This window comes from Lepidothrix coronata, unplaced genomic scaffold (genome assembly GCF_001604755.1).
Source record: "Lepidothrix coronata isolate B3197 unplaced genomic scaffold, Lepidothrix_coronata-1.0 Scaffold48, whole genome shotgun sequence".
Taxonomy (NCBI): Eukaryota; Metazoa; Chordata; class Aves; order Passeriformes; family Pipridae; genus Lepidothrix; species Lepidothrix coronata.
In genome coordinates this window covers 3009244-3027181 of record NW_016690228.1, presented here as the reverse complement: position 1 = coordinate 3027181, position 17938 = coordinate 3009244, and the positions used below count along the sequence as shown (strand labels likewise).

General features: G+C 38.7%; 2 long non-coding RNA genes across 16 annotated transcripts in view; one reads left to right on the top strand and one right to left on the bottom strand.

The window, feature by feature from the left end:
• Positions 1 to 735, bottom strand: part of LOC108497428 — a 55539-nt gene extending 54804 nt beyond the window's left edge. For 5 of the 14 annotated variants that reach the window (XR_001874816.1, XR_001874821.1, XR_001874822.1 and 2 more), the window contains exon 1: positions 582 to 731. This is a non-coding gene — a long non-coding RNA (uncharacterized LOC108497428). Of the gene's footprint in view, positions 1 to 581 lie in introns of all 14 variants that reach the window. The other 9 variants (XR_001874819.1, XR_001874820.1, XR_001874818.1 and 6 more) reach the window with 3 other exon arrangements.
• LOC108497429 overlaps positions 1 to 17938 on the top strand; it is a 76733-nt gene that overhangs the window by 47627 nt on the left and 11168 nt on the right. Inside the window, exons 1-3 of one of the 2 annotated variants that reach the window (XR_001874827.1) lie at positions 1058 to 1150; positions 7839 to 7929; positions 15106 to 15202. This is a non-coding gene — a long non-coding RNA (uncharacterized LOC108497429). Of the gene's footprint in view, positions 1 to 1057; positions 1151 to 7838; positions 7930 to 15105; positions 15203 to 17938 lie in introns of those variants that run through there. The other variant, XR_001874828.1, reaches the window with a different exon arrangement.

Below are 17938 nucleotides of genomic sequence, written 5' to 3'. Positions count from 1 at the left end.
AGTTCAAGTGCACAGTGTTTTTGTTGATAGCTGCAAATGACCAGTGTAGGGCACTCGGGGCCCGCTGTGCCCTGCGATGCTCCCACACAGCCCCGCTCCGCCGTTCAGGGGCTGTTCGCAAGCCCGGGCGGGGGGCGGCCGGCGGGGCGCCCTCGGGGCGCTGCCGCCGCGCAGCCGGTGCGGCGGCGGGAGGGGGATGGGGAGCGGCGGCTGCCAGGCGGGATCGGGATCGGGCCCGCGTGCTGCGGGCAAGCGCCGAGCGCTCCCAACCCTCCTCCGGCTGCGGCGGGGTGCGCGGCTATGGGGGGAGACGGGGGGGGGGCAAAGGGGGTCACGCTGCAACCTGAGCGCTGCGGGAGCCGCGGGGGTCCTTAGAGGCGCAGGGGGAGGGCGGGGGGGACAATGTGGGGGAGGCGCTGTTCATATTTTCCTCAGGTCCTCTTGGCGCACATCCCCCTCCCCCCGCCGGGCTTCCTTTCCCTACCTTCCCAAAACCCTTTCCCTACCTTCCCCAAACCCGCTGTCGTCTCCCCCCCTCCCCCGCTATCCACCACCCCCCGTATCCCCACCAGCGCCTTTACCTTGACAAGTTCGCGGGGCCGGCGGAGGTCTCGCTCCCCCTCTCTATCTTTCTCTTTCTCTCTCTCCATCTCTAACGCGCCACCTCTCCCCCGCGGGCCCGGGCTACGGGTGACATTTCTCTCCCTCTCTCCCTCCTTCCCTGCCCCCCCCCCTTTCCCCATTAGCGGCGGTTGGGTCGGGAGCGCGCGCTGAGCGGGGAGGGCGTGGAGCGCGCGCGGGCGGCGGGTGGCGGGCGCAGGGGGGCGGGGGGGAGGGGCAGCATTGACAGCGAGCGCCGTGTCCGTGCGGCGCTGCCGCCTCAGCCCCCGCGCGCCCCCCCCCGTTCCCGGCATGCCCCGGGGCGGCGGGGCTGGCGCTAACGAATTTGAATGAAGAGCCCTCCGTTCTTTCGGCGCCATTTTCGAGTGATGCCCGATCGCATCGCTGCTGCCGCCGCCGCGGGGGAGGCGCGGGGCGCGGGGGCCGCCCGCCCGCCCCGCCAAACTCGCCCCCCTCTACCCTGCGCTATCCCCGCTTACACCCTCGTCGCCGCGCTTCGGAGCGGGTACCACCGCCGCCAGCACAGGCGGTAAGAGCCAAAGGGAGCGGGCGCGGCTGGGGCAGAGGGAGCTGGGCGGGCGGGCGGGGGAAGCGCGTCTTCGGCAAACGGGGGCAACCTGCGCCCCGCCGCCGGGAAAAGTCACCTCAGGAGCCCGGTGGGCAGGGGGCGGGAGGCTCCCGGAGCGGCGGCAGGTCCTGGGAGGATCTGTCACTTGCTTCCCTCAGCCCCAAGAGCGGGCGGGAGCGGCCGTCTCCTCCGGCAGGTAACGCCGCTTACCCCCCCGGGGCGGCACCGCGCCCGGCCGGGGAGCCCGGGAGCCCGGCTCGCACCCGGCCCGGCCCGGAGACGGCGGCGGGGAGGCGGGCGGGGGACGCGGGAGCCGCGGGACAGCCCGAGCTTCGGAGGGTCCCCCTGCCCCGCGCTCCCGGGACATGACAGGACGGGCTATCCCTCATCTCCCCCCACCCCGGTTTTCCAACACCCCTCCCCAGTGGATTCTTCCCTCCCGCCTTCTCCCCCTGCCTCTCCGCCGTGGAAATTTCAGGGCAGCGTTCGGGACACGGAGGCTCCTGCTTCCCTGCTCTGCAGCAGCCAGGATGACTTCCCCACTTACATGCACATCTCTCTTTCTCGCTCGCCGCCCCCCCCCCGCCCCCCGCCTCCTCCTTCCTCTATCCCAGTGTTTTCGTAAGCTGGATTATTGCCCCTTCGCTCTTTCTCTTCCCCGTCCCTTCTCTCCGCCACCCCCTCCTCCCCCCCCCCCAAAAAAAAATAAGAGGACAACCTTCGGGGTTTTTTTTTTCTCCGTTTGTTTCCTCTCCATGTTAGCAGATTAACTTCTCCGTTTAAGCGCTTTCTCCACCTCCCACTCAAGCGTTTAATTTCCCGTGTCGCGATACGGAGCCGCCTTTTGCAGGAACCCGGGTGACGGTCGTGCTGCCACATGCTGTCATATTTATCGTCTCTGGCCCTTTGGGTATTAACGAAGGACCAAAGTGCTCTTCATCGCCTATTGCACAGGGCTATTTTCCCCCCTCTTAGCGTTAAAACGCGAGTTTCCTTCCTGAACTAGGGGGGGGGAAACATAATCCGAGACCATTTAAATCGTGCCAGCTATTTCTAGGTGTTTTTCCTTTCCTCCTACACACCCCAAAAACGAGTAAATACCCTCCCCATAGATAGCCCAGCCTAATACTGTGATCAGAGCTGGCCATTCACCTTCTCTTCTCCGCCTACAAAATTCTCTGTCTCTGTCACCCGGGTCGCTATTTGTCATTGGCTTAGCTATTTTTTGGTGGCTGTTTCTATGTCATTTCTCGGTGGCCAGCAGCTCTCGGTCTCTCGTAGCTGTATGAACGCGATCGTGCTTATTGTGATAGGCGCCGAGATCTCTCGCAGCCTGTGCGCTGCGCGATTCCCCCGCCGCACACACACACACAGACACACATAATATGTGACACGGTGCCTTTTCCTCCACGACGTCGTTTAACCCCCTCGGGGCCGGGTTTGGCGTGGGTGCTCGCGTTTCGGAGTTGCGCACACAGGCTCACAAGGCATCTTTTTGTGGCGGGAGCGCCGGCGGGGACAGCACCGTGCAGTGGGGCAGGGAGGAAGCTCGGGCGCTGCCAGGCCAGTGGGCTCCTTCACAGCCACAATTTCTAAGCGTTACTTTTTATTCCTCTTCCTACTTCCCTCTTCACTTTCGGCCGCCTGACCTTTTTTTTTTTTAAATTATTATTTTTAATTTTTTTAATTATTATTTCGTCCCGAGGAAGGAAGGCGTATGGATATTTTTCCCGATGCCGTGTGAGCGGCGGGGCTGCCGTCGAGCTGGCGGGCGCTCAGGATGCGCAGCTAATGCAGCATCGGGCCCCCCGTTAAGGCGCCCGTTCAGCGGAGGCTGGAGCGGCTGCTGCCCCCCCTGGTTGCCTGCGAGGACGCGGGGCTGGGAGGTTGGACCGGGTCACAGCCTTTCTCCGCTCCTCTTTCCCCCCCTCCCACTGCCCCCCTCCGTCCCCCCGTTACCCCCCCGCGCATCCCTCCGCGGCGTTCAAAGCCAGAAGCGGCCGCCTTGCGCTTTGCACCCTGGCCACCGAAAATAACGAGTTAACCGAGGGACGTAGGAGGGACGTAGAGAAGAGTTGGGGTGCAGAAGTGCTGTACAAAAGATTTCTGTGTACATGGCTGAGAGCGTGTAGTCTTAAAGTGAAATGCAAAACTTAGCGTTTCCAGCATGGCAACTAGATTGTGATTCAAGGTATTTTCTGTGTCATGCAGAAATGCAATAGTTCAAGGAGATTTTTCTGCCTCGAATCCTTAGTTTCCCTGGATTCTTTTAATCCGGTACACAAATTATACTTTTCAAGTCATTTTTTTCCTGGGAATTGCTTCTTACTTTGTCTCCACAATTCTTACCTTTGTGCCTTGACAGAAAATTCAGCTTAATCCTTGAAATTACGATACTAGTAAGATCTTATTGAGATTTAGCACTCATTTCTTTAGATTTGCATGATTACTTTCAGAGTGTTTTCAGAAACGTTTTTAGCAGTCAGTATGGGAATGTGCACAGAGCTGTTTCATTGTAGCTCTGTATACTTTGAAATATCAGGATTTGAAGAGATTTACACTATTCAGCTGTGGAAGTGCACTCACAAACACTGACTTTCACTTTCAATGAAATAACTGTCCTGACTCATAGCTAATTTACAAAAAAACCCCTATAATTCAGTATTGTACAGGTGCATATGCATTTTTTCCCGCTATTCGATAGTCATGTTCAATAGAATGCAATTTTTATCTATTTTTCATTTTATTTAAAATCTCTGCTTAGCACATATTTGACTACATGAAACAACTGTTCTTTTAAGCTTTTAATTTCTCAGCTGCACCAGTCCCATATTTTACAATTACATAAAGGTGGGTGTGGCTAAAGCAAAAGCAGTAAGCAATCTAATATCAGTATATAGTGTATGTTAAGTAGATTTTCCTTTCTTATATTTGATGTACTCCTTATTTTGAAATATTTTGGGGGAAAAAATCATGTAGCTTAAATAGACCCTTGTAGAGCTGCCTGCATTTTTTACCTTAGTTAAAATGTCAAACATTAACTGGGATTACTTGCCCTGGAAAAGTTACATTTAGAGGAAATATCAATTGAACTTAAAGATCTAAACATATATACTTATATTGATCGGTGAAAGTTGAAGTTCTGTGCTTACAAAAACATTGCCTAGATACACCACATAGCATAGTGTGTGTATTAATTTTTTTCCTTTGTTTCTTTTCAGTCTAATCATCTATCTTGATTCTTAGGAAAAACATCCAAATAAGCTTCAGTTGGTTGGGGTTTGGTTGGTTTTTTTTTTTCCTCCCTCTAAGTTGTACTGAAAGTTTCCAAGAAGTACCCTTTCATTTTATAGATATAAATCTACTGAAACTTGGAATAACTCTTGAGATTTTTTTAATTTTCAGAAACAACAGTAATTTGAAAGTGTGACTGTTTATCTATGTGACTTTTTAATGTGTTAGGTTAGTACTTGATAGGAAGCTTAATGTAGTAACATTTTAAAGGGAGACTATATATACGATACCAAGGTATCATGGGGTTCTTTTTCTGTTTGGTTTGTTGTTTGTTTTTTTTATCCTTAGCTTCTGGAATTCTGAACATCTTACTATTCCATCTAAAATGCAATGTCATAGAAGGAAAAATAAATTGGAGTCTTTAATTCCTTAATTCTTTTTATGACTAATAAGTCAAATTCTTAGTGAAGTGCAACTGGAACTGCCTACAGACTACCTGGCTCTGTACAGCTTGCCTTTGAACACTGTGTGAAGGTGCACATCTCATCCAGCTTGAATGTCAAAAGCCATCCTAACAGGTGTATCAACGCTTTTCTGTCACACTTTTACACATGTACAACCACATGACCTTTCTTTACAGAAAAAGTAGCCACATAACAGTTAGTATTTCTTTTATAGGACCTTACTGGGTTTTATTATTTTCATTGGGAAGCAATTAACTACTGAACATGTAAGGGAGAACCAAGAAGCTTATCGCTGTATTCTACGAATGTGCTGCAGGTATTCTGTTTTGTAGAGGCAGTCATCCACCCACACCCAAAGGCCCGTTGCAAGTCATTCCAGTAATTTACATTCATTACAAACTGTCAAAGGCAGAGCGCATCTTGGACTAGTTTTGATTGTCTGTGAAAGAAATAGGGAATGAAATTGTAGGCTTTTGTGTACAAACAGAAAAATGTTTTTATCAGAAGGTTTTTAAAACTAAAAATAACTTTATGTACATCAACAAGTATTCTCCACAGATTTATTTTTTTTTTATACTTACATATTATTATAAGTTCTAAACACTTAGTATTTAACACTGGCACCTGATCTCAAAAAATTATGATGTTTTCTATTATCAGTAAAGCTTTTTTTTTTTTAAGACAGGCTGCCCAAATTTTTGTCGTACATAGTCCCCTGTGACTCTTCTCACAGCCATCTATTTTTTAATAGAACTAGTAAAGTATTTTAAAGATAGAAAAAAATTGATATACCTCACAAATAGAAAGGGGACATCAGACAGAATGGAGAGGTGTAGCCATGGATTTCCAGTAACCTCTTTTTAGATAGTGAAAATGTTGCTTTGCAATTTTTTTTTTTTGTGCATTATTGGCAGGAGTTATGTAGAATTTTTAGGTTACTGATGTATGAATATATAACAAGCTAGATAAACTGGGTTTCAAAAGAAATCTTTATTGAAAAATATCTTCATTGTGGATACTGGACAATTTCAGAAATTCTTTGAGTAAACTAGGTATAAAAATTTCTGCCCATAGGATATAAGGCAATGTCCATAGTGATTTTTTTTTTAACCCTTTCTTGTAAGTTTTTAAAACGCTCATTCTAATAAAGAAACTTTGGGATACATCTATTCACTGGACAGTTGATAGTACCACACTTGAGGAAGAGTTTTGATCCTAGCTTTGTGTGCTGTATGAGAAATCCAGAAGGTTTGCAGGAATATTAGAGGAGGGTAGCAGACTTGAGCTCTAGTGCAGCTAACATTTAAAGTTGGGCAATTTTTTACTTTAATATTTGCATCTAATAATATTTTTAGCATATCATTAAAAACAAAAAAAAAGTTCTCTTTACAGAGAATAATAAGCTTTTTAACTTTATGTAATTCTAAACACTTTTCCATATCTCGGTAATGAACAGTTACTAGTATATAAGGATGACCTCATACACACAACAGTAGAAAATGTAATTTATGTACATTTAGCTTTTATTTTGTTAAAGGTTTCCCGAGATGTGTTCTAAAACTAAAGGCGATATTGTTATATTGCACAAAACTGAAAGATAGGAGTGACTTTCAGTGATCGTTAATAATGTCTAAAGGAAACCACTGTTAGAAATAGGACCCCTCCGCCCCGTGACTATTTAGTTTGTTTTCAGACACTGCAATGAGTGTATCCACAGTAAATAGATTATTAATAAACTTCTCAACATTTAATCTGGTCACAACTAATTATTTTATTTAGCATGAACTGAAATTCACTTGAAGATTTGGTTTCAGAAAAAGATAATTACACATCAAAAGGCTTAGGCTTGTATTTTCATTTTAAATACCTTTTGTGAGTCCAGTTTCAATATTATCTTCAAGTATGTTAAATCTCAGTATAAGCGCAGGGGAGACCACAACTTTTGTGGTTTAAGAACAGAAACTTTTTTTTAAAGGTAAAATAGATAATGTGTGGAATACATGAAAATACAGACAAACTCTTTTGTCTTGTTAAAGCAGGGTGCTTATTATAGTTCCATAGCTATGGGGGGGTGGTTTAGTATTTTCTGGAATACTCTTAAAGAATAAAGAACAGATTTATGAAAATATTTGTAAGCAGGTGACTTGATCTAGGCATCAGCTGCTCATTTATTAGGCCTAGGATGCATCTTGTCATAGTACCTACAGTAAAAAAGTCCAAATAAAGTCAAAATATATTTAAGATTTTGGCTGTGTGAATGCAATGTTTCCTCCAGTTATTTGACTATAGTTACTACCTCTCTCAAGTTATACTTTGTTCTTACCTGATCATGGCAACTTTTTTTTTTTTTTTTAGTCTCTCAGAGTGTATTATATGACAGTGATTCTTCCAGTATTATGTTTTAAAGTAGCTAATATTTGTAGGCTACATTGTCATAAAGGCAATAATGCTACTAGCTTGAAGAGCAAAAAAAAAAATAGAACTCCTTAAAGAGAAACACAAGAACTTAAATACTTAACAGTCAGTAGCATATTTTAGGAAATATAACAGTAATAATCACACATCCATTAAGTAGTTTACTTACTTAAAAACTTATTTGCTTGTTTGAGGGTGGAGGGAGAGATTAGTAGTGGGTAGGAAAGGAGAACAACGCCCCTTACTCCCCCCCCCTTTTTTTTTTTCTTTTTCATCTTAAAATGCTGCAGGAAGAATGAAAGCAGAAACATGCTAATCTGATTTGTTTCAGGAGGCTTCTGATAATAAAGAGGCATATCACAGGTGTTCCTAATCAAGTCAGTTTGGTTTAAAAAAAAAAGTATTTTTAAAATTAGGATTTCCTGTAACATAGACAATGCGAGGGTCAAGCTGATGACCTACGTCTATGTTTGGGGATCAACCATGAAACTCTGGGTGTTGGAAATATGTTATAATACATGACATTTTTATTGCAGGTTTTGACCTTTCAATAGAGAGCTGATTTTGGAGAACGACTTACTCCTGTGATTGAAAAACTCTCTGCAAGGTTGATGGAGCATGAGCTTGGTATATATTGTATTAACATTTCTCTTATTTCATATGTTCTTTATTTTAAAAAATGTGTACACAAGTATAACTTATTCAGATTTTTCAAAATAGGCCAGTTATGCTGGGTTTATTCACGAATTTATTATTTGCTAAAATAATTCTTCTTTACACTTCTCCTGTAAAATTATAAAAGACTAAGTAAAAGTATTTACACAAGCTGTGCTCAGAAGGAAATGAAGTGGCCAAAAGTATGTCTAAAAAGCTGAGTTTGCAACAGCCTTGATCCATTTGAGTTATATAAATTCTCCATATAGTATTGTTCTCCTATTCATGTCTTGGGAATTACTCCAACTGAAATGTTGCTAATCCAAAAACAGAGTATGAATGAAATAAAAAAATTATTTTTCAATAACTTTTTTTTTTTTTTGGGAGGATGTGTTAAAGAATAGAATAGAGTAGAGAGGTAGTTGAGTGCATTTCCATGTAGTGGGTAAAATTTGTTTTTAAAGACATTAATAAGCTAGCTACCTGACAAACAAAGAAGCAGAAAAGAGAAAGAAAAGTGGTCTTCAGAGCCCTCCACCTGTACCAGAATAGTCAGAAATTTCATTTGTTTAATCTATTTGTCAGTAAACAGATATTATATAGTAAAACAGTGAACATGTCAGAGTAATTAATACAGACTATGCTACACTCATATTACAAGTCCTGCTTTGCACTGAAAGTACTAATTTGGCTGAAACTGAGAAATCCATTCAGAGTAATCATAACCTATCTGCTCATATACGAATAGTCTTAACTAACCATTTACATAGACAACTGAAATTAAAATAGTAACTGGTCTTGGATTGAGTAAATTTGTTTAAATACTAAATGGAGTAGTAAAAACTGTAAGAGTGTATCTTCAGCAGAATATGCTCTAGTACAACAAATTCTATGACCGTGTTGTGACTTTAGCAATTCAGACTTTCAACTGGAATTCAGTTTTTATCCTTAATCAGTTCTGTCTGTCTTCAAGAGCACATTTTTTTTGTAGGAAGTAATTGTACCATAAAATAGGAGAAGTTTTAAAAAACCAAAATTTCAGATTATCCCTGAACTGCTGATTTCTACCAAGCAAATCCAGTGAGGTGTAAATTTCATATTTCCTCACTGTTGTAACTAAGGGCTAGTAGAACTGAAGAATTGCTGGCATTTACCAGTAATACACCTCCTGTTATAGAAGTATTGAAGGCAGACATATTCTGAATATATTTTTCATAAAATACCATAATTTTAGGTAATTAAGACCACCTACAGAAAATTATCAGTTGAGTATGGGAAGTGAAACAAGATTATATATAAGCTTTGAAGTTTGTAATTAGTGAGTAGGTAATTCTTTATTTTTTAATCCTTTCTTTATGTGTTTAAACACAGTGAAAGTACTTTTATTAGTGCTGGTGTTTGGGTAACATGCCTAATGTGCTCCCAAATAAAATAAATATTTCGGTCTGTTCAGAAACTGCTCTGAATGTACTGCATTTCTGTTAGGTTTTTTCTTTTTTTTTTTTTCTTTCCCCTCTGTTTTTCTCCTGGTTCTCTTAGAAAAATAAGGATTTCACTTAACAGTTTTTCTGTAAAAATTCTTTTTTTTTTTCTGTACAAAAGCAGTTACATTCTTGTTAATGAAAATCAGGATTATATTGCAAGGCAAAGGTATCTAAGGCTCCCTTGTGAGATATTTAAAAGGTGAAAGTTTGATGGAGTGTTCCTTGGTCTGACACAAGTTCAGAGTATTTCTTATAGATTCTTATTCAGCAAAAAAAGGTGGTTTCTGGTTCACAACTGTAAATCAAAGGGATTTTAAATTTAGGGCCTAATCCTTCAAACTTGAAAATACACAAGTAGTCCTAATAACTCACTACCATGAATAAGGATTTGCAGAATCGTATTCTCATTAGATGCACACTTTCTTTCCTTTAATAAATTTAATATATATTAAAGTATTTTGAGCTTTAGACAAGTCTAAATGATTTTATAAGGTGCAAAGAGTTTTTCAGTAATATAGTAATTGAGTCTTACTCATTTATGAGGTCAAATATCTTGTAAGACTGTTGCAGTTGTCAGTTATCATTAAAATCCACTTTTTAAGTGTTGATTTGCTCTAGAACACTTTTGTGCTGAAATTTGGCCCATGTTAATTTTTTTTTTTCTAGAGCTATTTTGTAATTGGTAGTCAGCATGACTGTTCCTTGACCCAAAGAGTGGGTGAAACTTTCAAGAAAGATGATGGAGTGTGTTTTCTTTTATTTTTCTACTCTTACCCTCTGCTATTATAGTTCTTATTTAACAAAACTGCCATTGATTTTGTTGGAAGTTCAGCCTGAAATAAGGGCTGCAGTGCTTGCCCCTTAAAAATTGCTGATGTGGCTATTGCAAATTGTGTGCTTGACTTTGTAAATTGTTTTGCAATATCTAATTGGAATGAAGTTGAAAAGATAGAAATGTACAGCCTTCTTTGTTGAAGTTCTTCAGACGTGGAACTTTGTGTGGCCACTTTTACTATTCCTGCTGTAGGTGTAACACTTGAGGCTCCACAGACCTTGTTGGCTGAATCATAATTTGAAAGCTGACAATGCATGCTTATTGCTCATCCAAAAGGAACTGCAGATTACTTTGACAACTCATTTCTGCTTTCCTTAATGACTTCTCTTGCTTTTCAAGGGCAACTTAAATAATATTTCTGGAAGAGATATGTAGCTATAAATGCAACCCGTGCCTAGTTATTACAACAGATGCAAAATCAACCATTGTTTGAAACCCTGTGATATCTTAGGCATGACTGTTTTAAGTTTTGATATCTGAAGCAACTGAATTTTCTGGATTTTGTTAGTTTAAACTAAATCCAGCCCTAACATTATTTTAAAATGGAGTTTTGTATACTATTAGATTTAAATAGACATTAACTTTCACTATTACATCAGGTATTTAATGAAACATGTATATAGAAAGGATTTAAGACTGGCATACTTACACATCATTTTTCCTTGTCTCTTGATAAAATGGGCTTGCAAGGCAATAGGAAAAGAAAAGCAAAATATATGCAAATTCTTTAGGGAAAATAGTTAAAATATGCTAACTGGAATATTTAAGTGCTTATTTTTCTCAAGTGCAAACATTTAATTAAGCAAGGTATGCCCCCCCTTTTTTTTAATTATTTTTTTTGTTTAATTTCAACAAAAATCTAAGTAGAAATTTATGTAGACCTGTACATTTAAGCTTTGGGTGGGGGAATGAGAAATGTAATCAAAGTTCTTAAATGTTCAACTACTGCATTGATGGCTTCTTAATCCACCTTGGTTTAGACTGCTGTTTGCACACTAACATGAAAAAGGGCATGTATGAAGATGCTACTGCTTATTGAATAGTGTGTTTGAATAAACCACTGTTTCTAGCTTTGTTAATTTTTAATTTATTTCAAACAAAGGGATATTCATGGTAATTTTTTTTCTGATTTTTTTTGGGGCAGGATTTTTTTTTCTTTCTGAAAACAAGTTGTTTTGTTATTATTCTAAATTTTTACAGCAGTATTATGAGAAAATAAGTGCTTTTTCTCAAACGATACTAGCAAGATAATCTACTGAAAGCAAGAAATCAGCAATATTTGTTTCTTAATTTGTGTAGTACTGAAAAATCTTAGTAATATGCAAATACCTCTACAGTGTTTACACCTTTCCTTTAACCCACTAAATTTCAAGAGCTTGCTTTTTATTTCCTGTGAATGTCCTATGGGGTTTTTTTGTTTTGAGGGTTTTGTTGAGGTTTGGGGTTTTTTTAAGCCTTCGGGTCAAAGATTTTCTTGATTTTTATGTGTCCACTTCCTAGTTGAGATGAAGAGCAATATAAAGAAATGTTTTTTAAAGTTCCCTTTCTTCCCACTGAAAGAAATGGATTTAAGCATTCACATGAAAGTTAACATAAAAGTATTGTGATTATGGACATGATTATGATCTTCCCAACTTCAGCTGATAATTTTCTACTTCAGCATAGATATAGCATCATCTAAGTCATTTTTAGATTTAGACAGGACTTCCAGTGGATCTGATAAACGAAAAAAATTGCTTTATAATTTCTGTATTCTTTTGGAGCAAAATTTTCTGTCTGTAGAATGGGTAGATACTGTGGTCTTAAGCATGCTATCACATTAGTAATTCTGAAAACACTTTACTTTCTCTTGTTGCAAGCTAGTCCGTATTTTAGTCAAGTTCAAGAATTAGACAAGGAAGACTCTCCATCTGTTATGAAAAGTTGCAATGGCTCTTACAAGAAAGTTTGTTGCAGACAGAGTTCTCTTTTGATACTGTAACACTTATGTCAGCATTTTGCACAGGCAAAAAGAACTCCTGATCGAAAGAATGTTATCTACTGATTAGCCTGTCCCTAAAATCAAAAGGTTTTTTTCCAGGCTCTCAGGAGAGAAGGTAATGATGCTTTTAATGCCAAGCACAGGAGTTATAAAACCAGCAGTCAAATCTGTACTTTTCTTCATCTGTGTTATCACCTAAAATCTAAAAATAATTTTTCATCTCTCAGTCAGTCAGTATGAGTTAGGGATTTTAGTTCTGTATGACCAGACTATTTTTTTAAACAAAGGGTCACATCTTTAATTCTATGTGTGTGGAAATCTGTAGCCGATATGATATGAAAGTTTTATTCACTATGTTCACTATACTTCTTTAGGTCCCAAATTCATGGCCTCTCTAATCAATTCAAGAGTAGATAAAATATGGTTTGAAATAAACTCTCAGGAAAATGTTTGCCTTTCTTTCTAGAATTACCAGGTTTAAAATCTAGATCTTCATTTGCATCTGGGTTTGGGGTATAACTAGGAGACTCTTGAACTAGCAGTGAGAAAATAATTCCTTCCAGGGTGTTAGTACTGCTAGACTGTGTTCTGTTCTGACACCAGCAACTCTTCTGTTTTCATTAAGGCTTTGATCCCAGCTATATCATCATAATTATGGTGAATTTGGCTGTGAATATTGAGTGTTTGCTTCAGAAATTGATATTTTTGTGAAACTGCATAAGAAACTAACAAATATAAAATACAAGAATATTCATAAGTTATCTCTTAAATTTATTGTCCTTGATTAATTTTTTTACCATTTAGATATACAAACTTCTTGTATTTTGGTGTGTAATACTTAATTTGTCAACCTCAGAGTCTTCTGATCTGAAAATGAGTTTGAAATGCTGTTCAGGTTTTTTTGTTTTATTTTTTTATGTGAATATAACTTATGTTGCTGACCCATTTTCCAGTATTAAAAACCTGAACAGAATTTGTCACTGAGGTAGGAATTAATGAAGGCTAACACTAGAGGGCAATTCAAAGCAGCAGTGTACTCCAGAACAGGTTTGGGTGCCTGTGGCCCTGAGCTGAAAAAGAGGGAAGCTATGGAGACTTTTCCAGGGTCTCCCCAGGCAAAAGATGGTCTTTGTGATTACCCTCCTAAATCGTTTATTTAACTCACTTTTCATATCTTGGAGTGCTCCACTGAATGAGGAGGAAGTTAAGCCAGTTCTTATGCTTTGCTGAATTACAAGTTAAGAAACGCCTTCCAAGAGAGTCTTACCCCACTCACTCTTGCCAGTGTCAAAAAGGCATAACTTATTCAGTGGTGGGTTTTGTTCAGTTTTAATTTGCTGTCATGTGCTACAGCAAACTCTTTGAAAAATACTAGGATTTGTGGGGTAAGATAACATTGCACAGAAATTTAAATGTCTTTCGTTAAGTGCTAAGGAAAATGGACTGGAATACATGGTGAGTAAAATATTTTCTTTCAAAATACTATAAAGTTATTCAAATTAATAAGACAGTATGAATAATTAATTCCATATAAATAAGAAAAAACAAACCACCTGACAACCAGGATAAGGCATCAGATGGGTACTTTGTGTCAGTGATTTTATCAAAGAAAATATATTGAATGTAACAAAAAAAATTCAGTTGAAGATGAGTAATCAGGTGCTGTATTTAATATTTAACCAAGTAGGAGGGATCATCTGTGTGTATTGTGCACAATTTAAACAATTTATATAACAGTGCATTACATAATAAATTACAGTTTTCACAGTTGCAATGTTCATTATAGATTTACAGAACATCTTGAATACTTGTAAATAATAACCTGTAATGCAAATGATGATGTTATGGTTCTTGAAAAGGATTCCAGTATTCTCATTTCAGCAATGCAAATTTTCTCATTATATTGAAATGTATGCACCCAGCCATGTAAATGCTTGTGGCACAGTACAAATTTCGAATCAAAGAGCATTTTATAAGTGAGTGTGAGTTTATACCTGTCCCTCTACCTTATTTTATGTGGATGCATATAATATATTATTATATATTTTATGTGTACTTATATATAAAAAATCTGTAATTAAAATAGCATGTTTGTTCCTACACTCTATCAGTTTGTCACGTTGTATTATCTTTACATTCTTTTGTCATGTTGTATTATCTTTGCATTCTTTTGCACAACTTACTATAAATGTCCTGAGCTTGCTTTAACTGCTTTCAAGGGTTTTTTTATAAAGAATACTTACTTAAAATCACTCTGGCAGTGCCACAGATCAATAGAAATACTACAATGCATTGTTTCAGTAAATGTTTACACCTATTTTCTGCAGGTCTGCTGAGCAGCTCCAGTGCAAATTGAAAATATGTAATCTGCTGGCAATGATGTGCCCAACCTTAATTGGTGCTGGAGCTTTTGAAAGAGAGATTGTGTCATCACACAGCATATATAGTCCAACAATGACTGACCTTGATCGATCTGTCAAAGGAGAAAATAGCTTTCTTGGTTCTTAATTTGCAAAATACACAACAGAAAAAAAAATGGAGCACGTGAAATTTAACCCACAGAAGTTATTAGGTTCTCTGGGGTTTCGGGGAGACTTGGTTTTGTTGGGGAAATGGGTTTGAGGGATTAGTTGGCAATCTGCGTGGTGATAGAGGTCTTAATCACACACATGAACTCCTGGTTTTGAGAATTTCTACCAAATCCGTCTGAATCTAGGTGGTTAAACCAAGCATACATGTAAGCTTTTAAGGAGCTGAATCCTTAGTCTTTGCAGGTAAGACACTACCAATTTAATAATTAGCATTTTCATGCCAACATGACTTATCTTTTTTTTTTTTCCTTTTACCAGCTTGATTTTTGGCCCTAAATCAAAGAAATAAGTTCTGTCTTTAACATTAAAGCTGTCTTCAGAGTTTTGTTTATTTTAACAAAGCAAGAACAAATGTGTAAGTACCAGCAATGTGCAGAGCAATATTGCAATATCGGTCTGTTCTGTGTTAAGCAGGTGGTTTCATGTGGCAGGCTGGAAGAGAGACTCTTTTTCTTCCCAGCTTTTGACAAAAAGATGACGCATATGACTCAGAATTAGAAGGGGAAATCTGCCAGTTTGCATCAGTTCCTTAACTTGTGGGCTGCTATTCACCACAAGGAGAATCAGTATACTTGCACCAGTGCTTCTTGAGAGATGAGGAGTAATCCTTTCCTTCAGAAAGTGTAGAATGATTGGAGTAGGCCTTTGATATGTTACACTAGGCTTTTCCTATATTAAATTATTTTTCAATTGTATTAAATTTTTAGAAAGAAAAAAGCACAGATAATTTTCTTAAATGCTACATTTAAAAATTAATATAGGAATCAGATATTATAACAATGCAGATTAAAAGCAAAGGAATCTTTTTCATAAAACTTCTTTTTTGTTGGCACTGAAACTCAGCTGTTTTAGATCTCCACAGTCAATAGGTAAGGGGTTTTTTTTATATTTTTTAACTTAATTCCACATATCTGAATCTCCAATTCGAGCTTTTAAGTAAGTTAGTAGGACTGAAAAAAATAAAAATAGTAACTTTGAAGGCAGAAGCCATCTGTTTTGAAGGGGAAAATAATTATTTGAAGTCTGAGTTTGCAAAATGTTTTGCTTTAGACCTGCTAAAAAAGATAATGCAGAACTTAGTGATAAATCCAGTTATTCTTTCATATGGATTTGGGTTATGATGGAGAGGTATTTTTTTGCAATACTGATACTTGCTCAAAGAGTGTACTGTCAAGTAGCCTTTTATTAGTAGCCTTTTATTAAAAAAAAAAGTCAGATGCTAATTTTCAGAGATGAATACTGTCTTTTTGGTTGTTAGGTATTTATTAGGCAGTTTGATAGGGCTAAGAATACAATTTTTTTCTTCTTTTTAACTATTGGTATATTTTAGGTATTGGATTATAAATCTTTTTTCTTAATATATTAACTTCTAGTTAATTCAGCATGGTGTTACTTAAAGATTGTTAGTGAAATATTGAAAATCTAGCTTAATATAAAGCTGTAAGAGGCACCCGGCATCCTTATCCTCTTTGTCTTTTTTTTTTTTTTTCAATGGATAAAGTTCCTTTCATTTGGAAAAATTGTTGTCGTTGTTTTGAAAAAGCATATCCTAAGTGAAGCTCATTTTCTAGCTGGAAAAATTAAATTCACTGCTTATCAACCTATGTCAGCCTCAGAAAGCACCATTTTATTTTGTATTAGCTCAGTTCTGTGAGTAGTGATTCCCATTTATGGGAAATAGGAAACCAAACCATGAATGTTTCTGAAAGGGAGTATACAGATTTGTGTGTTAGATGGTATCTGTTAATATTAGTATTATTCTATTAATATTTCATGGGCAGGTGGGGAAAAGATTGCTGCTCCTGCATATTTCCTCAGCAACCATTTAATAAACAATAATCTAAGTAGATAATATGACTACGAATCTGCACCCCAAAGGTGTTAAGGACACTTGAAACTTCTGCTGAAGTGATTAATTAAATAACAAAGTTGTAGAAATACAGCTAACAACTGGAAAAGTTATAGCAGTTACTGGGAGGTTCCTGTGCCCTTAACTAGGGAATTCCCTTAACAGTTAAATTGATTTCTTCTAACAAGTCAGCCTCACCTTTCATAAGTCATACTGTTGTCTGGCATTTTATAGAAGTCATGTAGGGATGATGCTAAGAAAAAGACAAATTTACTGTCTGAGCCAGAAGGCAGGCTTACAAAAAAGCAACTTCTTTCAGGACACGAAAAGCTCTTTGTTCTGTGGCCTTGGTCTTTTTGTGCTTTGACCCTTATTTTATAGCATTGTCACTCTGACCCTAAATCATTGAAAGCGGACATGCAGCAAATTTAGCCCTTTACAAGTGGGGTTTCATTCTGAGCTATGGGCCTGGTTTTTGTCTTTAAGTATTATAGTCCCATACAATACTGAGATGTAACAAAATCTAATTTTAAGATTTGTGGTTTGGCATAGTATAAATAGCTATTATTTACGTATAAGGCCAATTTTTTAAAAAATATATTGTGCTACTACTGTCCTATGATTTATTCCTATTTACCAGTTTCAGATAAGACAGCAATTAGGTAGGCAGTCTAGTTAACACTGTATTTTCCACTTTCCCAGAAATATCTTGGAAATTGATCCTGTGCACAGACCAGCAGGGTTCCTGCAAAATCTACTTGAATATTCTGTTGAGGACAAGAAATGCTTTGCTGTATATTACAGAATTAGAAGATTTAAACAGCAATACCTGCATGGCCATCTTTCATAAAAGACAGGAGACATAAAAGCTTAGGAGAGCACAGAATTTTACACTAGGCCTGTGACTGCTTCCTGGGCTAAATCAGCAAGTCATCTGGGAATTTAATAAAACTATTTTTTTTTAAGAAAGCTTAAAATTAATAGAAAACTAATAGCTGATATAATTTTAATATATTTTTTAAAGAATCTAATGTGTTTAAGAGGAGAAACTGTTTCCCTTTCTTAATAACTTCATATTTTTAGCTGGTTTGTATTGTACAGTTATTGTTGTTCAGAGAAGGATTGTTACATTTTCTCTTTTACCAGCAATGATTCTGTATACTTCAGGTTTTGTAAATTTGAACTGTAATAGGATACCTTTGCTGAAGATAATAATCTAAGGATAAGGGGAGTTTATTGGAG